The 27,747-nt window shown below is 53.2% G+C and overlaps 2 long non-coding RNA genes across 3 annotated transcripts; one reads left to right on the top strand and one right to left on the bottom strand.

The window, feature by feature from the left end:
* Positions 1 to 5,505: 5,505 nt before the first annotated feature.
* Positions 5,506 to 18,565, bottom strand: LOC132655798 (uncharacterized). Its single transcript, XR_009593654.1, has 3 exons — positions 18,434 to 18,565; positions 18,121 to 18,295; positions 5,506 to 9,306 (listed from the first exon to the last, which is right to left on the bottom strand). It is a non-coding gene; the product is annotated as an uncharacterized LOC132655798 (long non-coding RNA).
* On the top strand, positions 18,465 to 26,378 carry LOC132655799 (uncharacterized). 2 transcript variants are annotated; one of them, XR_009593656.1, is made up of 4 exons: positions 18,465 to 18,603; positions 20,528 to 20,621; positions 21,752 to 22,262; positions 25,505 to 26,378. It is a non-coding gene; the product is annotated as an uncharacterized LOC132655799 (long non-coding RNA). The 2 variants fall into 2 exon arrangements; XR_009593655.1 differs by lacking the exon at positions 18,465 to 18,603 and having other exon boundaries at positions 19,370 to 20,621.
* The last annotated feature ends 1,369 nt before the right edge of the window (positions 26,379 to 27,747 follow it).

Here is a 27,747-nt window from a genome sequence, read left to right as displayed (position 1 = left end):
CTATAGTAAGATCTGGTACGCAGGCAGAATGTTGTATAAATAATAAATAAAACCTTTTAAAAGAAATGGAAGCTGCAAATGCCGGAGACCTGCCACCTGTGCATGCGCCCCGGTGCCCCCAGTCACCCACTGGCCCCGTCAGCTGCTTCCACCTCAAGGCTTTTCCCTCTACCTAGAATGTGTGCCCCGCTACTCTTAGCCTTTGTCTTCCTTTTGCTGTAGAGCTGAGAGCAAAGGTCACCTTCTCCCAGGCAGAGACTTTGCTCTGCCTCTTGGCACCCTGTTGCTTTCTCTCCATCCCATCTCCCTGGAACTGCCCTGCTCACCTGCTGGTAGGAGTGAGCTTGAATGCTCCAGATTCAAGGATGAGGAATGGGGCAGAAGAGAGAGCAAGTGAGAGGGGAGGAGAGTTGAGGGCAGAGCGTGGGCAGCACTGTCACCTTCACTTTTGTCAGGGGTGATGGTTGTGACCGTTGTCATCCCAGGCCAGCCAGGGGGTGCAGAGGCCGGGGACCCTCCTCTCTCCTTCCCCACCTCTCAGGGCTGCCTGGGTCCCAGCACCTTCCCCTTCCTCTCAGAAGACCTCTGATGGCATCCCAGGAATTTGACTCTCCTGGCGGGCTGGGGCCATTCATAAGGGAGAAAGAGACAGACAGACAGGAGGAGGGGTTCAGATGTGTATGAGGTGGCTCTGGCCCATCCACCTCCCTCCCCCAAGTTGGCCACCCCCAGCAGCTTGGCAGCAGGGAACAGAAATAGTGACTCATTCTAGTTTCAGCCAATGGCAGAGATCTGTGCCCACCTGGCCTTGGGTGGGGCATGGGACCAGAGGTGAGGCTGAGCTGGAAGGGAAGGACAAATGGGGGAAATGGATTGAGACCAGAGAGGAGAGAGAGAGAGAGAGAGAGAGAGAGAGAGAGAGAGAGAGATTTGGGGGGAGACAGACACTGAGGCTGGGCTAGCCTTCCATTCCAAAGGCTGCCCCATGCAGCTTCCTCAGGGGTCCTGTGAGTGCCTCCTCTTCTCCTAGGGTGGTTGGAAGAGATAATCAGTGATGCCCAACCCAGCAAACCTGTAGCAGAGAGGAGCTTGAAGACAGGGAGCTGCTGGTATAGCATCTCTTTGAGGGGTAGGGGGTGCCTGGCCCACAAGAGGAGGTGGCTGAGAACACTGCCTGGGGGCCAGAATTCCAGAGAACAGCCCTGGACAGCCCGGCTGAGTCAGCTGAAAAGGGAGGGGTGGAGGAGGGTTGTGGGGACCTGCCTCTGAGTCATTGCCCCCAGGGGCTGGCAGGGTTCCTGGCGCTCCTGCCCCACCTGGTATCACGGAAGGTCTGGATTTAAGACCCAGCCCCCAGTCCCCACCACAATCACCTCATGACCTGGGCCAAACAGAAGACAACAATAGATGTGTCTAGCCACCCTGAGGTAGCGCTTAGCACAAAGTTGGTGGCAGTTTATATACCAATACTTTATGCGCGTGCGATGTGCAGAGTCCATTGGAGCATCAATCAGGTCAGCTGCGAAAACCACCGTCGGAAGACCTCCTGTCCTTTGCTCAGAGGTCACAGGTTTCCTGAAGTTGCGTGCACAGCCTGTTTGAGTTAGAGCATGTGCTTTGTTGGTGTGTGTGGCTGTGACCTCCCTTCCTGCCTCACCTGTCTGTGCCCCGCCCCACGTGATGCCCTGAAGACCCCAAGAGAAAGGCCCTCCTTCTCAGCCACTACTGAAGAAACCCTCAACCCAGGGGCATCAGAAAGGCCAGCTGAAATGGAGGTTCGAGGGAAGGGTAGAGTGGGCGGAAGGAAGGGTAGAGTAGGCGGAAGGAACAGCCCGGACAGAGTCCTGAGGTCTCGCCTAATGCTTCCAAAAGGACCAGGCTTTCTGCTCGCTTTAACTCGCGCCATCGCCAGCCATGGGTCCTCCTTGCCTCTATCCTGGTGACTCACAGCATCCCACCAGCCCCTCCCCCTGAAAGAGATGATGAGCTAAGAGAGCCACCCCTGCTGGGAAAGCTGGTAAGTAAGCTCTCCTGCTCTTCATAGGGGAAGTCGCTTGAGACTGGGTGACACAGATGGGTACAGCAGCTGACCCTGAGCCAAGGCCTGGTGCCACCATCCCAGCCAGGGCCCAGCCTTCACTGCAACAGGCTCCCGGTAGAATGAGCACCTTAGGCTGGAAGAGAAAGGCTGGATTCACGACCCCCTTTCAGCCCTGTGTGTGTTCCTGGACTTGGGAGGGGGTACTTCCCCGTTAGTGATCTCATCTTCCCAGTGGAGCTGCAGCTACAGGCAATAGTGAAACACCCGATGAGGGAGCTGGGAACCGAATCTGGGTCCTTTAAAATAGCAGCAAGTCCTCGGGCTTTGCTCATCTGTTCCCTCCACCCGTTAGAAAGGGGTCGGGGGAGAGAACTCAATTATTTCTCCATTTGCCTTCCCCTATTTCACCCTTTGGGGCTCTCATCAAAGCCTGTTGACTTTTCTGTATGCATCTGACACCTTCCCCAGAGAAGGTAAGCCTCTGATGGTCAAGATGAGACCCACTGTCCCCATCACTGCTTCTCTGCGGCCGGGCTCGGTACCAGACACGCAGCTCATCCCCAGAGAGGTGGGCAATGCCAACAGACTACCAGTAAGTGGATGAGTGAGTGTGGTGGCCTCCAATTGAGCCCAGCTCACCCTGCATAAAAAGAATGAACAAATGAATGGATGATATCATTAAGTTTCCAGTGAATGGGACTCTGGAGATGAGAGGACAAGCCCCTGAAACCTGGGACAATAACTGCCAACATTCCAGAGGGCTCTTGTGGCGGGGACAGCCTGAGCATTTCCCGTAATGCGATCCTTTTAGTCTCCGTGTGAAAGATCCACTGTGACTCCCCAGACTTTATAGAATCTGAGGCTGAGTCACACACCCTGCCCAATACCCAAGTGGGAAGTGGGTAGCCCGGGATCTGAACCTAGTCATGATCTGCTCCCGCCACCGCCACGCTCTGCAAGCCGAAGGCTTCCAGGAGGGGGCATGGCAACATCTGGCCTGGAGGAAAGAGCAGATCCCTGCTGTCGGGGAGGGAGGCATCTCTGCGATGGGGAAGTGGGCATGCTGGCGCAGCGCTGGCAGGGTGGAGATGAAAGGACCCTGAGGAAGAAGGCAGCCAGATGTTTCTGTGAAATATCTCCTCCGAGTGGCAGCTCACCCTAGGACGGAGCAGCCTGAGGCAGGCAGGAATGCCGGGTGAGCTCTGGAGTCTGTGGTGGGCAGGGCCTAGCAGGGCCTAACAAGTCGTGTGGGTCATGGGTTGGGACATCGTGGCTGCTCGCTCTGAGGTCTCACCGCTCTGTCTCCGTGGCAAGGGTGGCATCAGGACCATCAGCTTCCTATATCATGGTTTCGGAGAAACGTATGCCAAAGACCTCCAGAGGAAGACACCCCTTTCATGATCCACCCTTGGAAGTCGGCCAGCGTCACTTCCACAATGTGGCTTCACAAGAGTCACAAGGGTGCCTGGGCATGGGGGAAGGGAGGACAGCGTGTCCAAGGTGCCCGAGACCTGTGGGTTGTGACCCCGTTGGGGTCACATGTCAGATATTACGTTACTATTCATAGCAGTAGCAAAATTACAGTTACGAAGCAGCAACAGAAATAATTTCATGGCTGGACGGTGTGGGGGGGAGGGTCAGCACAACCTGAGAAACTGTATAAAGGGTCAAAGCATTAGGAAGGTTGAGAACCGCTGACGTAGGTAGAGGAGAGAGTCTTGGAGAGATGGAGAGGGTCAAGACATTAGGTCTGCTTAGAAAATTCATTCCGCCATGAGAGATAATGGACAGGACCAGTGTCAGCCAAGGACACTCTGACTGATGAGTTCCATGGCTGGTTTGGGGAGAGGGTGGTTTTATGTCAGAGACCTTTTTCTTCTCCCTTTTATTTAGATGTAAAACACTGTAAATGAACCAATGAGATGTCCCAGTAGGTAAAGGGCTCTTATCACTAAGCCTAGTGACCTGATTTCAAGGAGAGAATGGACTCCCAAAATTCACACACACACACACACACACAGGAATAAATGTAAAATACACCAAGGCCTGAGGTAGTAGCCAGCACCTGTTATCCAGGACTTGGGAGGCTGAGGCAGGAAGGTTAGCAACTGTGAACTACAGAGTGAGCTCCAGGCCAGCCTGAGGCAGGAACCAGCCAGTTAACTCCACAGAGCTTAAGGGTGTATAGCTCTGGGGGAAGTTTACCTGTGCTCAGAGCAAGATCAATTTCCAGTGACTCCCAACAGCTTCCCACACCACCTCTCCGGCCCAGGTTGTCCCCTGGAGGACTTGTCCTCTCTCCAAGGATTCATTCCACCTGTTTGTTTGTTTCCTGTACATGCACTGAGCGCTATGTGCTGGTGTGTGTCTAGTGCCTTTAGTCAGCGAGTGAGATTTTTCCCTCCAAGAGCGTGCATTCACAGACTAGCCATACTCACTGTTGTAGAAGATCCTGTGTGTAGCCTGGCCCAGTCCTGCACAGAGGCTCTAAGAAACACCTCTAACTCACAGAGTGTGAGCTCCAGCCGCCATCCCACCAATACCTGCAGTGAGTTTGGGTTCTTCCTGCCTCGGCTCCCTCACGTTGAGTGTCAAGATTTTTGCCCATCAGTCTCTTGCAGGTATGATGGGTAATGATGCTAACCCACCAAAGAGGCTCTGGATCATCCAGGAGGCAGGCCCCAGGCACACCCAGAGAGGACAGATCTGGATTACTTCAGTCTCTGGGCATACCCATGAAGGGTTATAAAAATTAAGGTGGCAAGACTACCCTAAAAGTGGGTGATGCTTCTCCCAGAGCTGAGGGTCTGGGTTGCACAGGCATTTGTCTCTCTTCTTCCTGACTGTGGATGCCATGAGACCCGTTGCTTCAAGCTAGGGACATCAGGACTTTCCCAAATGTGATGGACTGTAACCTTCAAACTGTGAGCCAAAATAAACCCACCCTTCCTTCCTTGCTTCCTTCCTTCCTTCCCTCCTTCCTTCCTTCCTTCTTTCCTGTTGCTCTTTTAAGATATTTTGTCAGAAGTGAGACAGGGTGTTTGAAATTTTACAAAAACATCACCATGTCTGAGAAAGAGCAAAGGTCAACTGACACCAGGTACACTAGACAGTGGGGTTCAGAGGCCGTCCTGCTGGTACTCCATTTAATTCCACTCTCCTTTATAGCTTTTCGACCATGTTGAAGTGGTTTTTAGGTTATTAAATTATAAGTACTAATAGGATTTGCTGGAGAGATGTATCAGTGGTTCGGAGAACTGGCTGTTCTTCCAGGGGACCTGGATTTGATTCCCAGAATCCACAGGGATGTTCATAACTGTCTGTAATTCCAGTCCCCAGGGATCCAATATCCTCTTCTGACTCCATGGATACAGGCATACACACAAACACACACAAACACACAGGCAAAACACCAGACACATAAAGTAATAACAACATAGTTTTATTTGTTTGTTTATTTGTGTATTTATGTTTGGCTTTTGAGACAGGGTTTCTCTCTGTAGCCTTGGTTGTCTTTGACTCACTTTGTAGACCAGGCTGGCCTCGAACTCACAGAGATCCGCTTGCCTCTGCCTCCTGAGTGCTGGCACTAAAGGCATGCACCAACACACCCAGCAACAGCATAATTTTTAATAAGAGTAATGATAGGAAGTCTGTCTAAGCTTCTCTGGAAAACAAAAGCAAAAACAGATACTTGGTAGTAACAAGAGACCAAGAGAGAGACAGCTCTAAACATGGAACTTCGTGCTGGGTGTGACAGCACACACCTTTAAGCCCAGCATTTAGGAGGCCTGCAGCTCTCTGTGAGTTCGAGGCCAGTTCAATCCACACAGTGAGTTTCAGGCCAGCCACGGCCACACAGTGATATCCGGAGTGAAACACAAAGTCCAGAATTGGAGCTAGAGAGAGCAGTCAGGGGTTAAGATCACCTGTGGCTCTTGCAGCGTTTTTGGGTCTGGTTTCCACCACTCACAACTACCTGTAACACCAGTTCTGGGGGTGCTGGCACACGCTCTGGACCCACTGGGTACCTGCAGGCACCTCGTGTGTGGACTCGTGTGGGCATAAATAAAAAATAAGGAAGCTTCTTTTTAAAAAATCCAGAGTCCAGAACACCGACTGTCCTCGGATGAGGGATGACGGGAAACGGTGTCATTTCTGGTAAGAACACAGCACAGCTACTTGGGAGGATGATATCACAAGTTAGTTTGGAGAGGGGCGTATTCTGGGCTCCTTCTTTTGTTTGCTTCTTTTTTAAGTGGTTTGTTTGTCGGGGGGTCTTTCATTTTGTAGTGTTTGGAGCAGGGTCTTGTTATTTAGCCCTGGATGACTCACTAGTAGACAGGGTCTCTCTACACAGCGCTGGCTGTTCGAGAACTCACTATACAGATCAGGCTGGCTTTGAACCCACAGAGGTCCTCCTGCCTCTGCCTCTCATGTGCTGGCATTAAAGGGGGGTGCCGCCACACTCAGCCCAATTTAACTTCTGATAAGAAGAAGCGTCCTCTGACTACGCCATCCAGCAGTCATGTTCTGTGGCATTTGCCCAGGATGAAAACATCCGCACAAAATTCTGCACTCGTGTTGCTTTCAGTTTTACTCATCATTGCCAACACGTGGAGCAAGCACAATGTCCTTCAGTAGATGAATGGATAAGCCAGGGTGTCTCCAGACAATGGAATAGTATTCTGTGCTAAAAATGGAACAATACACCAATGGGAGTATTGGTGATACTCCCAGCGCCTGGGAAGTGAAGAGTGAAAGAAAGAGGCTCAGGAGTTCAAGGCCAACCTTGGCTACACAGGGAGCTGGAGAGCAATGAGATGCTGTCCACTGCACCCCCACACCTGCCTCCAAGAATGAAAGAAAGAAAAAAGAAAGAGAGAGAGAGAGAAAAGGAAGGAAGGAAGGAAGGAAGGAAGGAAGGAAGGAAGGAAGGAGAGAGAGAGAGAAAGAAAGAAAGAAAGAAACAAACAAACAAACAAACAAACAAAGAGAAAGGACAGACTAGGCAAGAGCCAGTTGTGATGCTGAACACCTTTAAACCCAGCACTTGGGCGATGGAGGCAGGAATAACAAGGAGATCTAAGCCAGCCTATGCCATGTAGTGAGGCCTTGTCTCAAAAACAAGAGGAACAGAGAGAGAGAGACAGTGAAGGGGGGAGAGAGAGAATGAAGAATGACAAGCCTCGGAGGACCCTGATTAAGTGAAACACCTGCTTTCAAGTTACAAGTTATTATTCATCCCAGCTTATAATGTCTGAGAAAACTCCAGGGACCACAGGGGTAAGGGGCTGCCAGAGGTTCAGTGAAGGAGAGTTGACGCCAACAGGTGACTCAGGCGGGGGCAAGTGTCATTCGTTATAACCAACACACCTTTCTGCTGTGGGAGTTTGATTCAGAGAGAAGCTCTATGGGAAATTCTATCATCCTCATGCAACATTGCTGTAAATCTAGTATTCCTATTTTTAAAACAGTCTGGTTGTTTGTCGTTTTGTTTTGTTTTAAAGAAAAGGGCTTGGAGAGGCAGCTCAGTGGCTAAGAGCACATGCTGTTGTTGCAAAGGACCTCAGTTCCCAGCATGCATGCATGGTGGGTGGTTCACAACTGCCTGAAGCTCCAGCTCCGAAGGATCTGACGCCCTCTTCTGGCCTCTAAGATCCCTGCACTCGTGTGGCATACAGACACACAGGGTACTCAGAAATAAAATAATAATAATAAGCCTTTTAAAAGAATCTTAAAAAAAAAAAAAGAGGTTAGGGTTGTGACTCAGTGCAGAGCAGTTAACTGGTCTCTACCCAACATAGCAAGAAGCGAAGACTCACACAGACACACACACACACAAAACAGAAACCTAGACTGGGTGGCCCATTCATTTCATTTCACCCCATCAGGAGGCAGACACAGGCAGATCTCTGTGAGTTTGAGGCCAGCCTGGTCTGAATGATGAGTTCCAGAACAGCCAGGGCTACATAGAAAGACCCTATCAAAAAAAAAAAAAAATTGAAAAAAAGAAAAGAAAGAAAGGGAAAGGGTGGAAACATTTGTGAGAGTTAAAAAACAAAAACAAACAAACAAACAAAAACAACCTTCTTAAGAACAAATCAACAAAAGACGTGAAGAACCTCAACAATGAAAAGTACAAAACAGCATTGTGCGTGAGTCATTAGGAAAGATGGCGAGAGAGCCACACAGCTCACACCACCACATGGCCCTGCTCCAAAAGATAAACAGAGCAGGCACCATCGCAGGCGGGAGCATGGGCTGTGTGGAAAACGGTTTGGCAGGTCCCCAAAAACTTAGGCACAGAGGCACCTTACATCTCTTCAGTTCCCTAAGAGAGTTAGCGATGTGGCTCAATGGAGAGTCCCTCATCTAGTCCGCTGGAGGCCCCAGGTTCCATTTCCCAACACTGGGGGTGGGGGAGAAGTACTGAGGACACTTACACAAAAAAATCTCCCCCATTGCACTAACTATCAGCTTGACACAAACCAGAGTCACTCAGAAAGAGGGAACCTCAACGGAGGAATTGCCCACTGTCCTGTGGGCATGTCCAATTGCTAACTGATGATGAGGGAGAACCCTGCCCGATGTGGAGGATGCCATTCCTGGGCTCCTGGGCAGGTGGGCCTGGGCTGTGCAAGAAAGCAGGCTCCTCCGTGGCCTCTGCTTCAGTTCCTGCCTCCGGGAAGGGAGACTGCCAACGCATACCAACGCATACCAGCTTGACCAGGTGGCTGGCGTCTGGGAAGGAAACAAATATTCAGGGACTGGACATTGGCAGTGAACGTAAACACATGAGAATCCACAAAAATGCCCACTTTGTCTTCATGAATGCATGCATGACGGTTTTGGAGACAGGATCTCTCGTGTTACCCAGACTGGTCTCGAATTTACCAAGCAGCTGAGGGTGAGTTTGAACTCCTGGTCTTGCAGCCTCTGCCTCCAGGGCACTGAGATGACAGGTGCACAGGCCACACCAGGTTTTATTTATTTATTGTATTCACTGTGGGGGAGGGGCGGCTGTGTGTCACATCGATGACCTGTGTGATAGAAGACAGCTTTGGGGAGTCCGTTCTCGTCATCCACCGTGTGCTTCCTGGAACAGAACTTCAGGCCGTGAGGCCTGACAGCAAAAACCCTCACGTTCGGAATCGTCTGTACCCACCTCAACTGTGGTACTCCACACAGGTGGACGGAGGGCACTGAGGATGGAAGCCAGGACTAGAGCGTTGCCCAGCTTGTGAGACGACTGGGGCTAATCCCTGTGGGAAAAGGAAAAAAATATAGGGGATGGATTTTATGATGTGTGTATTAGACCTCAATTTATTTTTTGAAATAGAATTCATTAGGTGCCCTGGCTGGCCAGGAACTTGCTATGTATGTAGACCAGGCTGGCCTCGAACTCATAGATCCGCCAGCCTCTACCTCTTGAATACTGGGATTAAGGGCAGGCACTGCCATGCCCGGTCCATAGCTCAGTATTTTTTTTGTTTTGTTTTGTTCTGTTTTTTTGTTTTTTGTTTTTTTTAAGTCACTATGAGCTGGCCATGGTGATGACTTCCAGTAATCTCAGCCTTGGAAGTGGAGGCAGGAGGATTAGTAATTCAGGCCAGGCTACAGTAGAGCCTATCTCAAAACAACAAAAAGTCAAGCATTGCTGAAATTAAATGAGAACTAAGTTGGAAATGAAATGAGATCTGAGTTGATTTCAAAGTTTCCACGGAAATGTAAAAGAAAAACCATTTGTCTAAAATACAAACACAGAGGACAAAAGCTGAAAGCCCCTAGAAGCGAGCTGAGTGCAGTAATAAGATGTGGGGTCTTCACTGACAGTATGGGGCCAGGTACCCCAGACACATGAGTCACCACAGAGGCCAAAGGCCATGGCTGGGGAAGATGGTCTCCACACCGAGGGTGGGGTCCATTGGGTAGTTACAAAAAGGATGTGCTGACTCTTAGCTTCCCGGGGCTAAAGAAAAAAGAAAAAAAAAAGCACACCAAGACTGACAGCCTGACTTGGAAACCCACACAGTGAAGAGAACTGATTCCAATCTGTGTACGTGGTGCTTCGTGGTTTACATTCAACAGTTCTGGGCCAGCCGGGGCTACATAGTGAGATCCTATCTCAAGTAAATATGAAGACACACACAAATAAATAAATGTTAAACAATGTTTTGTTAAAAAAAAACAAACAAACAACAAAAACAAACAACACTGTAGGGCTGGAGAGATGGCTCAGAGGTTAAGAAACTGGCTGCTCTTCCAGAGGTCCTGAGTTCAATTCCTAGCAACCACATGGTGGCTCACAACCATCTATAATGAGATCTGGTGCCCTCTTCTGGTGTGCAGGTGTATGTATATATAATAAATAAATCTTAAAACAAAACAAAACAAACAAAAACAACACCACAAAGTTGGTTTGTAGTTGAAAACTGGTGGCTTTTTCTTTCTTCACAGTTCTGGGGACCAACATCTGCATCTTGGCCAGAGTCAAGGCATCTGCAGGGGCGCACTCCCTCTGCAGGCTCCTGGGAAGAAGCTGCATTTGTCTCAAAATAAACGAGAGAGGGAGGGAGGGAGGAAGGGAGTGGACAAAAGAAGGATCTCCTCTACGTAGTTCTGTTACTCATTACGTAGCCCAGGCTGGCCTTGAACTAGTAGCAATTCTCCTGCCTCCACATCCAGCCAAGGCACTGGGATTACAGGTATTGAGCATATATCCAATTTCTCTGCTCTGCTTCTATATACCTTCTCGTGTGAGCATGAATGTGAATGTGTGTGTGAGTGATGTGTAGGTGTGTGAGATTTTCCTCATCCCTCTTATGTGCGTGATTGAATCTGAGCCCGTGTGGATAATCCAGGATCATCGCAAGATTCCCAAACCTAATCCTACCAGCAAAGCCTTTTCGTGGAAGGTGATATTCACAGGCTCCAGGGAATAGGGGATTTGAGCCTTGGCAGGTGAGGGTAGTGGGCTTGCTAACTCAGATCAAGAACAGAAATTCCAGATCTGATTCTGCTTAAAATGCTTAAAACAATAGAACCTGAGGATTCAAAGCAAGATGACTCATGGCCTTGGAAGAACCATTTCCTACCAAAGCCAGAAAGACTAACCACTTGACGTTAACTGACTATACTCCAAGCCAAGCAATGACCATCTTGGGGAAATCAGCTTTGCCCATTGCAAAAGGGTTCACCCAGTTGGACTTGTTGACTCTTTATGTCCCCTCGGGGACGGTTCTGTTGGTGGGGGGGGGGTGCCCATGAGCCTCACCTGAGTAGCCAGCTACTCTTGTATTATATGCTACTCTGCCTTAATTGCATGTGGCCTAGGGAGAGACTAGAGTCTATGGGGGGGAGGTATGGAAAGGAACTGGTGTCTTAATTGGGCTTCCATTGCCGAGCTGAAACACCTAACCAGAAGCAACATGGGGAGGAAAGAGTTTATTTCAGCTGACAGTTTCACACTAACTACAGCGTGGAAGTCAGGGCAGAAACTCAAACAGGGAAGGAACCTGAGGATGGCTGGTGCAGAGACCTCGAACACGTCCTGTTTTCAGTCTTACTCCTCACGGTTTGTTCAGTGGAAGGACCAAGCGTGGCAAACACAGCTGTGGCAGCCAGGCCCGGCCCCTGCCCCCCCGCCCCATTCCCTCCACTTTGCTAAAAACCATTAGATTACAATCCTAAAGCTAACCACGAGGATCTGTTCCCGTGTGGCCATTTCATCCTCCCGAGGCTGACTACCAAGATCCAGCTCTCAATGTAGTGAAGTCCAGCAATCAAAAGCCCCCTTCGGCTCACCTAATTAACGTGCCCAATTAAAATTAGACACCTCATCCTAACATGGGGGTTTCCCTTTCACCTTTGTAAACTCTCACTTGCCTATCCAGAGGCAGTCTTTCCTTTCCTTCTGGAGCAAATACCCCTTCCCCCTCTCCTTTGTGCCCTTCCCCTTCCCTCTCTTCCTCTCCCTCTGCTGTCTTTCTCTCTTGTTCCCTTCCCTTTGGTCTTCTGGGACAAATAAATCTCCCTTGTGCTGAGAACTTGGTCTTGGGGGTCCTGAGCCAATGTGGATCCTTCTACCCAGCCTGCTTTCTCATCTCATCCGGTACCAACTTCCCAACAGCGAAATCACCCTCCGTGAGCTGGGCCCTCCCACATCAATCAGCAATCAAGAAAGAGCACCGCAGGCCTGCCCACAAGCCAAGCAAGCAGGGCATTTTTTCAAGTGAAGTTCCTTCTTCCACAATGACTCTAGCTTGAGTTAAGGTGACATAAAACTAGCCGGCACAGGGCTCCGTCTGCAGCTATGGGCTAGCCCTCGCCCCTGACAGGTAAAAGTTTTCTCAGCAAAGGCTTCTGGCGGAGGCTCACGCACACCCCTGTAAGTAGCCCCTCCATAAGGAAGCCCAACAAAGCCATTGGTTCCGCAGAGTGACCGCTGGTGGAACTGTGCGCTGGTTTGTCAACGTGACCCTGTGGGGGAAGGGGCAGATGTTGCTCATTTCTCCCCCTGCGATGGAATTTTAGCAACACTTACTCTTCTCATGGCTGCGGCAAAAGCAACTTAAGGGTTGATCTTAAAAATGAGAGACGGAAAACCAAAACCCAAACAAGCCCAGTGGCGGTGGTGCACACCTTTATCCCAACACTTGGATGTTCCAAGACAGCCAGGGCTACACAGAGAAACCCTGTCTCAAACAAAAACAAAAACAAAGCCGGGTGCTGCGGTGCACTCCTGTAATCCCAGCACTCTGGGAGGCAGAGGCAGGTGGATCTCTGTGAGTTCAAGGCCAGCCTGGTCTACAAAGCAAGTCCAAAACAGCCAAGGCTACACAGTGAAACCCTGTCTCCAAAAACCAACCAACCAACCAAACAAACAAACAAATAAAAACAAGAGGAGAGTTGTGGCTCAATCAGCAGAGCTCTTGCCTTCAAGAGCTCACGCATTCAAGTTCCAGAACAGAATAAATAAGGGAGGGTTTTCAAACGCTCTTAACTTCAGCACCCAGGAGGTAAAGGCAGGAGGATCAAAAGTTCCAGGTGATCCTCAGCTGTATAGAGAGTTCAAGGCCAGCTTGGGGTACAGGAACCCTGTCTCAAAGACACCAAAGAAGAAGAAGGAGGAGGAGGAGGAAGAAGAAAAGAAATAGAAGGCTCAGTCAGTAAGGCTGTCGCTTCGCAGCATTAGACTTCAATACCACAGACGTCACATTAGAGAGAGCTGGGCATGCTGGTGTTTGTAATGGCAGCTATAGCGAGACAGGAGGCAGAGACAGGCAGAGGCCTAGGGCTCCCTGGCCAACTAGGGAGTATGCTTGCTGAAGGTTCAGAGCAACGGCAGACCCTGTCTCAAACAAAAGCTGAGTGGTTTCATTAATTCAGAAGCGGGTGGGGGGAGAACGGACAGAAACTACTAAGAGTCGCCAAGAGTGTGTGGAACACTGTCGGTGAGAAGGTGAACCGAAGCCTCCCCTGAGAAAATCCGCTAGCAGGTCCCGGGAGGACAGACCCTTCCGCCCAGCAGCTCGCTTCTCCGCAGAAGTGTGCGCATGCGTTCCCGGAAGGGCGCAGCACCTCGCTGCCGCTGGAATATCTAGCTACTGAGAGCAGACCTGATGAAAGGAAACGGGGAACCCTCACCCAGGGAGCAAACGCAGCCAGGCCAGTCAGCGCTCACCTACCGCAACTCCGTGGAGGAGTCCTTCTAGACGCCCAAGCGCAAGACACCAACCAGAACTAGAACGCGGTTCCTCTCCACAGAGAACAAAACCAGACTAAGGTCCGAGAGGTCAGGATCCCTGTTGGGGGAGTTGACGCAGGGTGGCACTGGGGGTTCGTGGGGCCTCCTCACATACTCTATAGAAATACATACTCGTATGTGTTGCGCCTATGGAACTACAGGTGCCAAGACTGCGTCAGAGTACTCCTGCAATACTGTAAGACGGACACAAGGTGGCGCCCGCAGCCCACACGCTGCTGCTGCCGCAAGGTCCCCGGAGCCGGGATGGAAGGGCTAAGCTAGTTATTTTAACACTTTTTTTGCCCCAGTAGTGGCCACGTGCGTGCGTGAGGCCCACCCAGTTCATGATCAGGAGGCCAGGCTAGAGGGATCAGGGGGCCTCACCTCGAGGAGGCGGGGAACAGGGGACAGTGTGCGGGTTTGGGCTATTGCTGCTCCCCCCTGAACCTGGAACCTGGGACTGTGACCATGACTTTTAGGACCTGGGTAACCTTCCGTCCAATGACAAGTCTCCTTAGAACAAGAGAAAACCCAGGGAAGGTCACATGGAGCAGCCCAGAGCCAGGGGAGGTCGGGAGAAGGAATGGCGCCTGTAGGGTCCGCTCACACCTTGATCGCAGCCTCCTGCCCCGCAGAGGCAGAAAGCCTCTTCCTGTTGCCTTAGCCAGCAGCCTCCTGCTCTTTTTGTTCCAGTGGCTGCAGGAGACTGGCATTCGTTCATGTTGAAGATCTGTTGAAAGCCCCCGCCACTCAGCCCGCCTGCCAACATTTCCCTCAATTATCTTTGGGAAGAAGCCCAAGGCTCCCAACACCTGATCCCACAATTTTCCCCAACCAGATTTCACATTCACCCTCCACACTGCCCGCACGCAGGCCCTCCCATCTCTGCCGTGTTGTTTCCGGGGGTTTCGGTGGCCTCCCTTTCCTCACTGGGCCTCTGACTGTCTTCCCCTATCTGTCTCCACATTATTCTTTTAAATTATTTATTTCTTTAGTGAGTGGAGAGCGAGAGAGAGAGAACAGGGTTGTGCAAGTGTGGCACAGCACGTGCCTGGAGGTCAGGGGACAGCTTTTATCCACTGAGCCAGCTCATCAGCTCTTTTTTGGGGGGGACAGGGTCTCTCACTAAACCTGGAGCTCACAGGCTGACTAGACTGGCTGGCCAGGGAGACACCCTCCACACACACCAAGATTCGCCCTTGCCTCCCTCCACACACCGGAGTTACAGGCACATCACCTCACCTGGCTGCTTCCATGAGCTCTGGGAGCTGGAGCTCAGGTCCTCAGGCTTGAGCAGCGAGCACTTTACTCACTGGGCCATCTCTGTGGGGGTACCCAAAGTTCCCCATCTTTCCCCCGAATCCGAGCGCTACTTCCCCCCTCCTCTCTGTGCCTGGGCTGGCCCCTCCTGCCGATCGCCACTCCACAGCCCTGGCACGAAAGTCTGCCTAGGCTCCCTGCTTCCCCAAGGAGACTGTCCAGAGGGAAAGAGGGTACCTTCAAATCCTACTTCCCCGGCATCCCCTTGTGGTACTCAACATGTCCCCTCTGGGCCTTTGTACAGATTCTTGAGCCATGCTGCTGCTGGTTAGCACACTCACTCTTGAGGATGCTCAGAGCAGTACCAGCCTTCGGGTGCTGCCTCTAAGCAAGCTGAGGCCTCACAAGGCTGACCATACCCCAGGTGCTCTCAGAATGACCCCAGCAAAAAGTCTCTCCACAGTGGTCTCTCTCCAGGGAAGCTTCTGGAAAGCCCCGCTCTGTCAAGGGCTCTGGCAATTGGCGCAGGGGAAGATGGACTGGATGAGGGATGGGGCGGTCTCCAGGGAAATGGGATTGTGGGGATTTCTCACCCTCCTCAAAGAAAAGAACAAATTATGCAAATTCTTGGTTCCAGGCCCTTGGCCACCTCCTCAGCTCCCCTCCTCAGCCTCTCCCCGGGCTCCTGGGAGGGTGTTGGGCTCAGCAGAAAGTGCCCCAGGCTCTCCAGCAGCCGTTTCCTGATTACAGGCGAAACTGGGGCTCAGAGCTGGGGTGAATCACTGTGGCCGCCAGCCAGGGCACGCTGGGTGTCAGGTGGGGCAAGCCGGGTGCTGACGAGATCCTGGCCTTCCTTCCTTCTGCCATCCTCAGTGCTGCCGCCATCACAGCAAGCCTCACCGACAGGATCCAGGCGAGAGCCCAGCTCTGGGTAAGGAAGAGTTGGAGCAGTCTCTCTCACGGCCCCACGTCTCCTACCCCAGGTCGAAACCCACCTGTCCCCAAGGAACCTTCAGCCTAGGTGGTTCACAAACCACCTGCCCATGTCTTGTGTAGGCAGAAGCAGCCATCTCTGGGTTCAAAGGCCTTAAAGGGCAAAGGAGTGAACAGCAACTTTTAGGGAAACTTCAAACCAAGGGCCCATGTCCAGACTCGAACCCCAAACACACTATTCACAGTCCGTGGGGTAAAGACCTTCGGCATGTTTCTTAGCTTCTGTGGGCCTCAGTTTCCTGCCCAATAAATGGGAGGAAACGAGTACCCACAGCATCAGGGAGTCGTCAAGAGGGAGGCGGGGTGCACTGGATAAAAGACTGCTTTAGAAAGAGGGTATTTGGGGGCTGGAGAGATGGCTCAGGGGTGAAGAGCACTGGCTGCTCCTCCAGAGGTCCTGAGTCCAACTCCCAGCAATCACATGGTGGCTCACAACCACCTATGAGATCTGGTGCCCTCTTCTGGCGTGCAGGTGTACATGCAGATAGAGCACTCATCTACATAAAATAAATACTAAGAGAAGAAGAGAAAGAAAAGAGGGTATTTGCCGGCCAGCAAAGACTGCTCAGTTGGTAAAGTGTTTGCTTCGAGAACATGAGGTCCAGGGCTTAGCTCTCCATTGCCTATGTCCTCTTTCTTTTTTTTTTTTTTTTTTTTTTTTAATTTTTAATTGTTTTCTGTTTACTTGTTTTGTTTTTTAAGACATGGTTTCTCTGTGTAGCCCTAGCTGTGCTGGACTCACTTTGTAGACCAGGCTGGCCTCGAACTCACAGAGATCCACCTGCCACTGTTGTAACCCTAGCTGTCCTGGAACTTGCTCTACTGACCAGGCTGGTCTTGATCCGCCTCTGCCTCCTAGTGCTGGGATTTGCAGGCATTCGCCACCACATGGCCCAGCAGACAACACTGGTTCCTATAGTCACAGAGCCATAGAGATGAAGGCAGGGGTCTCCTGGTGCCCGCTGGCCAGCTAGTCTAACCAATCGCTGAGCCCCAGGCTGGTGTGGGGTGTGGTGGCACACGCCTTTAATTCCAGTGCTCAGGAGGCAGAGGCAGGTGAGCTCAGGTCTCGGAGAATTCAAGGCTAGCCTGGTCTACACAGAGGGGCCCTATCTCAAAAAAAAAAAAAAAATAGAAGAATGAGCGTGTGCACTCACAATAGGTACATACGTAAGTAAATAAATAGATAAAACAAGATACCTTTAAAAAAATGATCTCACAAGGAGATGTGTCAGAGAAGAATGTGTCCCACACTTGTGGCCTCTGTGTGTCCCCAAGCTGTCCGTCAGAGGAGGGGGCAGAGTGTGTGTGTGTGTGTGTGTGTGCCTGTGTGCCTGTGTGCCTGTGTGTGTTTGTGTGTGCGCACGCTTGCGTGAGTACGTGTTTTCTGGAGACTCCTTGGCTCTGTAAGCCTGGGAAACCCCACCGAGCGTCATGTCTCTCTGCTGGAGGCTTCTCCTGGTTAATCACCTCCCACCCACCTGTTAGCGTGTCTCTGGACCAGAACCAACTTTTCCTTCCCTGAAAATAACACTCACAAACCAGCACGGGGCATGGCGCAAGCACTGGGCAAACCGGTGCTAAGCGGTTAGTTAATTGGGCCTCGGAGGCGATTACTTTCAGCTCCATCTTACCGGGGTGGGGTGCGGTGGGGAAGGGGGACACTGAAGCCACCAAGGCTAACGACTTTCCCAGAGTCACACAGCCGGACGGCATGTTGGCAGGGCCGGATATCCCTTCAGCCTCAGCACAGCCTTTACAAACAGTCCCGGCAGCCCTCAGGGCAGAGCTGGCCTAGGGAGGCTGCAGCTCATCCCAGGGCCAGTCCCAGGTTAAAGGCCCCTCTGTTGCCACAGAGCAACCCCCTACACACACCGTGCCCCTGACCTTTCCTTTATCAGCCTCCATGCTGCATTCCTGAGGGACCAAAGAGGGCGGGCGTTCTACTGCATGGGAAGCTCAACTCAGAGGACTTCAACCCCCTCACCACCCTACCCCCACCCCCAACCTCTTTTCCTTCTCCTGGGCCTGTCTCCCAGTCCCATCACACTGCTAAATTTCTCTAGAAATGTCCCACCTTTGGCCAAGCTGTTTCCTAGGCTACGTTTCAGGAATCCTTGGTGGGAAGCCTCTGCCTCTTGCGAGAAGCCCTCTGTGATTGCCTCCTGCTGTCATCTTGGCTCCCTCCAGCTGCCTCAAAGGCCTACAGAGTGTGCCCTGAGGGCTGGTCTCTGCTGCTCTGAGCCAGGGGGCTGTGGAGAAGAACAGAAACAAATGAAGGGGGCACTGAATTCTTTCCAGTTAGGTGAGTGGTAAGACAAATCTTCTGCTGTCACGGCTGGCCTTTTCCCACCGGGCCAGGCCCTGACCTTCAGGTCCTGGATCAATACCTGTTGGGTAACCGCACGGAGAGCTGGCTGGCGTGACTGCAGGGGAGCTGAGCTGTGCCCTGTACCCTGCTGTCCGTCACACCAGGGCCCTGGAGCTTTGCTATGAAACACGTCTCCCGAGGGTCCTGAGCCTCAGAGGCACGCCCACCCTCCAGGATGTCTCAGCGAAGGTGAGGGAGTCTGAGCTAGCCAGGATCCGGCCTTCGCCCATACTGAGGATAGGGGCCCAGGTCCCCAATCCCTGGGGACCTACAGCTGGCCCAGCCTCTACTGAGTCTGTGGTTCCTGTAGGTAGAACGGATCTGTCCTTCTTCCAGGCTCCTCAACTCTCCCCTAAAGAAGCTGTGGGGGTCCAGGTGGAAAGAGGGTACTCAAGAAAGCCCTGCCTGAGGCCTGAGGCCCAGGACGTTAGGACGTTGCCCCGAATGCTTAGATAACTCAACTCCTCCAGCCAGCCCTCATTCCAAAGGCTCCTCACTTCCTATCCCATATAGGGCAGGTCTGAGCCCAGCTGGCTGATGTCCTGGAGGCCCCTCCCAGGCAGCCAGAGCAGAGGGGCTGCCCCCAGGCCTGTCCCAAGCACCACCCCTGAGGGTCCTTGGGATTCTTGTAAACAGGAAGCGCCTGCCCCCCCTTCACAGACAGCTCCGTGTTGTGTGGACACTGGGCTCTGAAGGCCCAGGACTCTTGACCTCTCCGGCTGTGTTTCCTGTTAGCTGGGCTAGAGGAGAGAGGGAGATTGAAATGGTCTGGAGGGGGATGGGAGAGAGAGAGAGGGTGACAGCTGAGGAGAGCCAGACCCTGAAAGATCCAGCGTAGTCCTGCGCATAGTAGGTACTCAGTAAAGCTTGGTAAGGAGCCAATCGGCTGGCCCCCACATTTCCTCATGAAAGTGCAGTGCCACTGAAGGGATGGACGGTGGGCCACTCTGGCCTGGCAGCCCTGGTGGCCAGCCCCAAGGCTCCACATTCCCCCACCACCGCCACCATTGTCCCTGTCTGGCCCCGCCCCAGCTCTGGCTGCCCGAGCCAGGCCACTGTCTCAAGGCCCTTTATTTTTAAAATCCCTGTGGTGTTCCTGCCTGAGCCTAAGGAGCAATGCCAGCCACAGCGAGCCTGCGGCCTGGGCTTGGGCCCAGAGGCACCGGGCGGGGCATCCGGCCACCCTGCAGCTGCTGGGCAATTCTGGGAGGGCTTCGAGGCCAGCTGGCCTGCTGAGCTGCTGAGGAAGTCCTGGAATGCCCAGACTGCAGGCCCGAGGCACTGGCCCCTGTCCTTTAGTGGAGGCAGAGGGGCCTCCTGACAGGGTAGCAACTGGACTGTGCATCAAATCCAGGGGCCTCAAAATGAGTCCCTGTCTCCCCCACATCCAACCCAACAAACTGGGACGCGGCATCCACTGGGAGAAGAAAGGGGGTACATGTCGGTCCTGTGCAGGAGATGGCAAGGAGGCACACGCTCTCTGCTGGGGAGCCCAGGGGCCTGCAGAGGAGGTGGTGGAAAGAGACTCCGATTAGAATCCAAGCAGCCAGCCTGGTGGGAGCTCCATCTTCTCCCAGCTGTTTGGCGAGGGGAACCACGGAGCCTCTCTGGAACTTCGGCTGCCCCCCTGTAACGGGAGATAATAAAAGGCGTCAGGCATCGTGGGAAGCTTGGGAAGATGCAGGAGGAAGATAGTCACAGTCTCTTCCCTCACGGAGCGGACGGAGCTGGCGGGGAGATGGTCAGGGTATGGTAGTCCCGGTATAGAGCAGGAGCATAAGTGAACAGTTGCTGTTGGGCTATGGAGGGGGCTGGAGGGAGTCCACTGAGGTCCGTGGTCTCACAGGGATCTGAAGGAGCAGATGGCCTTTACGCTGTGTGGGAAGAGCACTGGAGTGAGAGGGAATGGCAGGTGCAAAGGCCCCAAGGCAGAGGTACGTGGGTGTGGCCTAAGCAAAGAAGACCATTGGTCTCTGACTCCTTCAGGGGCTGCAGACCCCTGAGGGGTTTGTCATGAGAGGAAGAAGGAGCGGCCAAGTGTTAGAGAGACTGACTGTGTACACTCTCTGGGCTGGCCCCGTGTCCCTTCTTCCTCACTCACTTCGTGAGGAAGGCCAGGCCAGTGTGTGATGTTCCCTTGATGGACGACGCCGGGTGCTCACTCTGGACCAACTTGTTCCTGCCTTTGATCCTCCCAGAAGTGTGAGGTAAGGCAAGGAGGGCTTATGACCATATGTTCATTTGATAAGTAGGGAAACTGAGGCAGGAAGGCAGAACGATGACTTACCCGGATCACCTCCTCCCCCAGCCTAACCCATTCACCCCAGGCCGACCCCACTTCTCCTGAGGTAGCCCCTTGTGTACCCAGCCTTGGCTCCCTGAAAAGCATTTCCCGCCTCATCCCACCCTTCACCCCGAGTCTCTACAAACCCCTTTGCTCCTCCCAGGCACACAGGCTCCACCAGGAGGTGCCAGCCACTCTCCACCACCCCCACTTCACCACCCCCCCAGGCTCTGGCAGGCAAAGAATGTGGCCTGTGCCTCCCTCGGGGGCTCAGGCCAGCAAGCCTTGGCAGGAGACCTCGCTGAGTCAACACAAGGCTGGCTGGAGCTCACACTGCCCACCAAGGCTGCCTTAGAGACCCAGAAGAAAGGATGGCCCGCTACACACACACACACACACACACACACACACACACTCCTCCCTTCCTCAGAAGACTCCCAGGCCTGCTCTGGGCCCCAGTCAACACGGTTAACCCTTAAGGGCCTGCTGACAAGCAACTTGTCCATTCCCCAGCACAGAGGTGCCGTGGGACCTCAGGCAAGTCACAGCACCACTCTGGGCCGATTTCCGGTTCTCCTCACCTGTGAGACACCCACCCTTGTGGAGTCTGTGTGATTTCACAAAGGGTTCTCCACACATAAAACTGTCAAAGCCGCGAGTCCTCCTCTGCCAGCTGGGAGTGTGAATTCCTGAGTTCAAAGGCAATGGCTTCGCCCTGTTGCATTCTCCTGACCTGGTGCCTAATGAGTCTGTTGGGATGTGACACGAAGTCCATGACAAAACCTTAAGCCCGGGTGGGCTGTGGTCACCATGACGCACACCCCAGCCTGAGCTTGTAAAGCGGCTTCTTTGATGGTAGGCATTATTCTTCCCATTTTACAGACAGACAAACTGAGACGAGGGAGGGTAGGAAGCTTGCCCAGGAGTCAGGAGTCCCAGCTAAGACTAGCTGGAGCCAGGCCTTCTGACACTTGAAAGAGGGAACTCCAGGGCAATTGGGATGGAGGGAGGGACCGTGAGCGGAAGCTAGAGGGGTTGAATTCTGCTTTTCAGGAAGACATCTTGCCTGCTGGAATTCACTTTCTCAGGAAAGTGGTGAGCTCTCTAGAGTCCAAAGGATGTATGCGACAGCCAAGCCTCAGCCATTCTTGCCCCAGGAGGATGTGGGTACATGTGGGACTCTTTCTGATACCTGAGAATCAGCAGGAGTGATGACTGGGTGCCCTCAGCATGTGAGAGGCCACAGACCCATTTCCCAGAGCGATGCCCAGTGATGTGAAGCTGAGGAGGAAGTGGCTCCGTCCCCTCGGCCCTGTGTCCTCACTGGACAATGGGCTGTGAGGATGAGAAAGAATTCAGCCAACCCGCCAGCTCCCAGCACACAGCAGCAGGATCCGGCCCCTGACCATCTTCCTCCCATCACCAGCCTCCGCAGAGGGAGCAGGAAGCCAGGAGCCAGCAAGCCTGGTAGGGGTGGGGGTGGCGCGGGGGACGGAGTGAGGAGCGAGCAGGGGTGTCACTGGCTGAACCAGGGGCAGCATCCAGAGTGCAAGAGTGCCACTGGGTAAGAGTGCCAACCCCATGGGCAAGAGCCCACAGGGAAGAGGAGGGAGGCTCTCCGATATACTTGCTCATCTCGGGGCCAGGCCGGAGGGGCCATGCTGGTGATGATTGGGGGCTCAGGCCTGGCCCACAGCCCGAAGGCCTATCTCTCCAGCCAGGCTGGACCAGAGAGAATAGGCTATTGTTTCTTCTACTCTTAACGTGTTTCCTGTCCCCCCCCCACCCCTCCCCTCTCACCCACCCCCCTCAAGTAAAGAACAAAGGTCTCCTGGATTTGGACCCCTCCCCACCCTTCCATCCCGGGGCTGTCCAGCTTGGAAGAATTCAGTCCCATCACCCAGGGGACAACGGGTCACCTGGCCCTGACCCTTTCTAATGTCCTCTCCATCCTCTGCAATGGTTAGGCGCCTCAGACCCCCCTCATCCCATGTTCCCCTGTGTCCGTCCGTCTATCTGTCCTCCTCAGGGTGGGGTCGAGGAACCAGCCCCACATCCTTCCTCAGACCCCTCCCCCACCCCACACTGCCCAATGTCTTGTTCTTCTGGAGGACAGCCAGTGAGGTGTGGGGGGGAGTTTTTCCCCACCCCCATTTCCCTGTGGACCAGGGAGTTAGGAACCCAGAGCCCAGAAGGGTCCTCAGGAGAAAACTCATCCAAGCTCTCGCCCTTTTCCCAGAGCCTGGAATTCCAGAGGCGTTTCCGGCTCCACAGCTGTCTCTTGAGCTATTGCTCCGTGGGCCTCAAGCCCCACACTCCATGAAACCCTCGGGATTAAACTCCTGTCTTGGCCCTGTGGCTCTTAAGAACCCCTTCACGCCCAGGCTTGAGAAATAGCTAGGTCTGTCAAACTGACACTCATCTGTGGTCACCAGGCCCTCAGGCCAAGCCCAACGCCGAGGTCCCAGTCCTCTTCCGATAAGGCTTCACCGCCATGGCCACGTGTGTGCATGCATGCCACACTTCCAAATGCCGTGCTCGGCCTGGCTTTCAAGCCTTCTAGTTACACAGCCTCCTGCAAATTTATTAAATAGAACCTCATCCTCCTCCAGGAAGCCTTCCTAGAATTATGACAGCCCCCTGTGACCTTACGGCAAGGCAGATAAGCAGCCCGGCTTCTACCTGGCCAGATCATGGAGTGTCCTTAGGTGTGCCCAAGCTCATCCCCATCCCCCCCAGCTCAAATGCCACCTTCTCCAAGAGGCCTCCCTATCAGTGTTGCCATTCCTGATTCCTTTGACCTTTAACCTCTTGTTTTCCCTACCAGAAAGCAGCCACTGCCCAAGTCTCCCCTACAGTCCCCACAAGTCCTCGCCCAGGGCTACTCCCAGCAGCTCTTCCCTTGGCACATGTGGGCTGAATCTCACCAATGGGGAAAGAAAATGGCAACCGCAGCCACCCCTTCCTGGCCATGGCCGGCTGTGACATCTGTAACTTGTCACAGACTGTGCAGCTGAGGCCTAGGGAGAGGGTCTGTGAGCTGAAGGTCTCCCTGCCCGTGGCGGGCAATGGGGCAAGTTGAACCACACTTTGCCTGACTTAGAGGCGTATTCAGAGCCGAGTGTGGTGACACACACTTTTAATCCCAGAGGCAGAGGCAGGTGGATCACTGGTGACTTGGAGGCCAGCCTTGTCTGTATAGGAAGTCCAGGACAGCCAGGGCTACACAGAGAAACCGTGTCTCAGAAAAACAAAAACGAAGAGCAAGTTTTGGGGGACAGGGGCGTGGTTCCCAGCACCACATGGTGGCTTACAACCATCTACAATTCCAGTTCCAGGGGATACAGCACCCTATGGGCTCAGCAGGTGCCAGACACACACATGATACACACATGTACATGGAGGCAAAACACATACACATAAAATTAATTTTTTTAAAGCAGTTTAAAAAAGGAAAAGAGAAGAAATTAATCCTGGGGCTGGACCTAGTAGCATATGCCTTTAAATCGCAGCACTTGTGAGTTCAAGGCTAACCTGGTCTACATAGTGAGTTCCAGGCCAGCCAACACTGCGTAGTGAGACCTTGTCCTTTTTTTTTTTTTTTTTTTTTTTTAAGTGTATTGGGTTTTATAAGGGAGAGCTTGGGGTATGGCCCCAAGGCAATATCCCCTAGGTGTAAGGACATCTCACAGGACAAAACTCTTGGGGACCCCAATGCTGTCCCCTCCCCTGAGGTGTCCATGTGTGTCTAAGCTCCTGCTGGAGTCTAGTCTCTGAGAAGAAGGCGCCTGTCTTCTTGAGGTTGGGTCCAGGTGAAGGGATCTTTACTTGTGATAACCCTGACCATTGTGGGCGTGGTAGTGGTGTGTGCGTGTGTTGGTGTACAGGCTCAGAGATGGGGCCACCAGCAGAAGCCACAAGTGAGTCTGTGTAAGGGAATCACCGAATGGAAAGTAAAATGAGTAATTGACTATGACCACGCACAGCTGGGCGGGCAGGGGTCAGGGATGCTGGAGGAGAGTGAGAATAAATGCCTGAGGGACAAAGTGTCTGTGAATGGGGAGGTGGGGGGGTGGATGGGTGACCGGGGGACAGTGGAGGAGTTGGGATATGGTTGGGTGACTGGATGGGTATATGTTATGGATAAAGAGATGGGGAGTAGTGTGAGTGGGTGAATGGATGGGTGGAGGGTGAGGAGGTCGGTGGGAAGGGTTCGGCTAGGCAGCTGCGGGTGGATGGTTCAGAGGATTGGGCACACTAGGCCGGTGAGCAGAGAATCCAGCCAGAGTGTGGAGCTCAAGGAAGTGTGCTGCCCAGGAAAGGCTCTTGGCCAAGCCAACTCACCCAGTCCAAGGTTCTCTGCTCACAGAACCCCAAGCGGGAAGTACCCCATCTCAGCCTGAGTCCCCCCCACCCCACGAGAGCACGAGTCCTCCCGCCTCCCTAGAGAGCGCCCTGCTCGCAAATACCTTCTTCCCACAACTCTCCCCCGCAGTTTGGAAGGGTGACGTCGGGGCAGCTGAGCCCTGACAGCACACAGCCCTAGGGCTTGGTGTCAGCACAGAATCCCAGGCAAGTCCTTCCCAGGCAGCAGCGCCCCTTCCCTTCCCCAGCTGGGAGCCATTTGTTCTGCATCCAGCATGGTAATTAGGGCTCTGGCAGGGTTAACCCCTGCGCTCCCGGCACAGCCTTGGAGGCAGGCAGGGGACTATGGAAAAGCAGAAGAGGAGAAAGATCTGAGAAATTCAGGGATGCTCACTCCCGAAGCCTGGATCTCAGGACTTTTCTCTGCCTTCTGTTTTTCAGGGGAAACTGAGTCAGAACCTTAACTCCGGTGTTAGGCCAAGAGCAGGGATTTCGACCTGCCTAGAGATAGGCTTAACTCCAGTTAAGTCTAGTCTACAAAGATGAGCAAGGGCTGCTCTCACCTTCAGGACAATGGGGCAAGAATGTCCACCCAGAAGATGGCTACACAGCCAGCCGGGAGAGACGGAGTACCTGGAATCCGCTCTAGAGGTTGGAAGGTTCTGAACCAATGAGCCAAGGTCCAGAGGATGGCGCAAGAGCGGACAGGGAGTGAACACTTGAATCCGGAAGGCCTCCTCTGCCCGGTGTGGTAGCACACACCTTTACTCCTGCCGCTCCAGCGGCAGGTGGGGGGTCTCTGTGAGTTCCAGGCCAGCCTGGTCTACCTAATGAGTTCCAGGCCAGCCAGGGCTACACGGTGAGATGCTGTTTCAGCAAACAAAACAAAGACAACTTTCTGGGCCATCTCCCAGGGCTTGCAGCACAGCCTCAGGTATGGTAAATGCCTGTGGAGCTCAACCCATTTTAAAGAGAAGCCTACACAGGGCACACAGCCAGCCTTGAATTCTGGGTCTTCGGCACTGAATCAAATAGCTTCCTTTCCGAGCTGCTCCAGGAACCCTGACTGAGGGGAAGGGCTGCTCTCCTGCTCACCAGATCACCTTTGAGGGCGAAAGTAAGTGGTATCACTAATCATACTGGGTCGCTGGTGCTCTTGACAAACGGGAAATGTGTCATCCGGTCAGAGGTAGGAGGCCCTGGACAAGCCTCTTCACTTTTCTGCAAAGTGGACCTGGTGACAGAATTGTTCCCATACTGCTCTCACGGAGATTAAACGTGATTACGCGTGGTATGCATTTGGCGTTCAATAAAGGCTGACTGATTTTTAATTGCACCTCCGCATGTACAGCCACCTGGCCATAGTTAAATACCCAGGCTCTGGCCCAGTTCTCTCTCCTGACAGTGGTCCAGCCTCCTCCACTCTTGAGTCTTGGGGACACTGTTCCCAATTTCCCTGGGATGCCCTGGAGGGAGGATCTGAAACCACCTGTATCTCTATCTTACCTGCATGCCACTGGTATGTTCTGTGCCTCAGTTTTTCCATCGGTCCAGCTGGAAAAATGACCCCCTCTCCAGGTGACCCTTCCCCAGGTAGCTGGTGGGAGGGTGCAGAGAGCCAGCTCTGGAAGCAGAGCACTCTGGGATGAGCAGTAAGACCTAAGAGCTTGTCTCCTCCCTGTCCTTACGGTCCCTGCCCAGCTCCACCCCAGCCTCACAGCTCAAAGCCTTTGCCCACAGTGGGCCCAGTGTGGTCTTCCTAGGCACCCTGTTCCTCTGTTTAAGACTTCTGGAACCTTACTCAATACCCCCCTCCCTGACTGCCTTGGGGACCCACCCAGGCCACACACAGCCCCCACGATTTCTGTCTGTTCTCAGAGAGAGGAACTCAGAGGGTACAGCATGATGGAGGGGCCAGGATGTCTTCTCTCCTTGAGCATGGCTGGCTCCATGCATTCTTTGAGGTTCGGTGGGGGGGGGGAGGGAAGGAAGGGGGTCACACTAAAGGTTTCTAAGGTGTGACCTCATTTACCTGTTCAGCCACTCTCCTAGTAGCTTGAGCCGAGAACAGGAGATAAGATAATATCAGATGTCTGGTTTGATAACTCCACTTTAGCAGATTTACACGTGTGTGTGTGTGTGTGTGTGTGTGTGTGTGTGTTTCTTAACGGCTGAGGCTTACTCTCCAGCCCCATAGGGAAACTGAGGCACTGAAAGGCAAGGAAGGAACAAAGGCCATACCAGCTTTAGGGTCCATGACATTACCGCGCACTACACCGCACCCCTCTATGTGGCGGTATGCAGAGATGGCCCCTTCCCCGAGGAGCTAAGTGTTCTGCAGGTACCCCGCAGGGCGCAGGGCTTGTATTAGGTGGCCAGGATTGGGAACTGGAGAAAAAGGGAGAGAGTGAACGGCCCACGCTTTTGAAAAATCCAACGTCTTCTGGCCAGTCCCGTCCTCTCCCTCCCCCTATCCCTCCCCAGCCCCCCTCCCCCGCGCCCCGTTCCAATGGAGAAAGGCTGCAGGCCCAGGACAGAGCTGTCAGTCCTGAGGTCAGCTGAGGTGCCATGGGCAGCAAAGAGTCCTAGTGGCCTCTTCTGGGACAGTCCCCGGGATGGGACGGAGCGAACATTCCCGAGGTCGCCCCGCCTAGGGGCGGCGGGCAAGGGGCCTGGTCTAGCCT

This window comes from Meriones unguiculatus, chromosome 8, assembly GCF_030254825.1.
Source record: "Meriones unguiculatus strain TT.TT164.6M chromosome 8, Bangor_MerUng_6.1, whole genome shotgun sequence".
Lineage (NCBI taxonomy): Eukaryota > Metazoa > Chordata > Mammalia > Rodentia > Muridae > Meriones > Meriones unguiculatus.
Note: the sequence above shows the minus strand (reverse complement) of the source record. Positions and strands in the feature narration are given on the sequence as shown.